Source organism: Penaeus monodon, chromosome 19, assembly GCF_015228065.2.
Source record: "Penaeus monodon isolate SGIC_2016 chromosome 19, NSTDA_Pmon_1, whole genome shotgun sequence".
Taxonomy (NCBI): Eukaryota; Metazoa; Arthropoda; class Malacostraca; order Decapoda; family Penaeidae; genus Penaeus; species Penaeus monodon.
Window position 1 is genome coordinate 3,127,799 of NC_051404.1, and position 1,505 is coordinate 3,129,303.

Sequence of the window (1,505 nt, forward strand, 5' to 3'; positions counted from 1 at the left end):
TGCCAGTGCCAAAGAGTCTCAGGGAGGCAGTCCCCGAGCGAGCGCGCCTGGCTGTAGAGGCGGTGACGTGGACAGTATGGGCGGCAGGGCAGCAACGGGCGTAGCAGTGGCACTGAAAATGCTGGCGGAGGCCACTGGCCCTGTCGCTGTGACAGAGCCTCGCTAACTGGGCCACGGGGCGCGCTATCGTGTAACAGGTTGTGAAGTACCTTATACCGTGATAATTATGACGTGTACGTTATCTTCCGTCGTGTAAAATTGAAGCGTATTATCAGTGTGATCCCTTATCGCTACACACATGCCGTGGCGATTGATATAAATCGTGTTTATATTTTCCCTTTCTCTCTGTCAGGCGCTGCGGGCAATTTCTAGCGCAGACGTGGACATAAAGTGTTTAATTACTTTCGCCAGCCTTTCCCTCCTCTCGCTTTGTTCACATGCGGGAATATGACTCCGTTTCCTCGTCCTGTTCATCTAGTCTCCAACAGTAACTTTAACGTTCACGACCATGCCGCACGAGGGGGGGGGGAGGGCAGAGAACACACAGCACCTTTCATTAATGTCAGCGTTAATATACCATCCGTCTTCGAACACTCCTTTCTCGATGTAACAATGCCAGGCACTCTGAGGGACCCCGGCCGTATTAGCATTTCACCACATCATTCTATCCCGCACATTATCATAGCATCCATGCCTTCTTAAGACAACTCCGCCATTAAGGCAGCTTCAAAGAGTAGCCGCTTCGACGGACGTCTTCGCTGCAGCCGACGAGAGACCCTCGGCGCTGGCAGCAATTCCTCGGAAAGGAAAAAAGGGGGGAAAAACGAGACGGGGCGACATTCTGAATACCAGGCGCAGTTCTAGCTACTTGTTTGTTGAAGTTTGCATGCACCGACATGCACTACTTGGCCTTATCTCGGTACTAATTATCTCCTATCGCGAGCTTATCTTGCAGCTCGCTATCGTTCGTTGAACTTCGCTGTACATGGCGAGGCTTTCAGGTTACCAGGTGCTGGAGTCTGGCGATGTACCGCTTTCCGCCGCACGGGAGGAGGAGAGCCCGGAGGGTGCTGCGGGACAGCAGCCGACAGTAGTCAGAAATTTGATCTTCTTTGTTCATTTATTATTCTGCCTGTTAACACTTATTGATATTCCATCCGTCCCTTGTTTGCCTGTCAACCTACTCCCACAACATTCCTATCCCTCTTATCGCCGTTTGCATTCGCTCAGATTGTCGGCTCGAGAGGGAGATTCCATTACTGTGGCAATGTGGCGTACGGAGTCATGTAGCTTTCTTACTGCCCCGACAAGACGCGAGGGAGTGAGTCGGTCTTCCGCCCTCGTGGGATGCCGCAGTGCCCTGTGGAACAAACAAACGAGCAGACAGATCAAAGTGAAATGTATAGTAAGGGGAAAAAGTGCCGAGTTTCTCTCGGGGTAATCACGTGTATCTTAATCATGGGTAAACTGTTGATAGATTTCTCAGGATACTGGAATTTCTGACC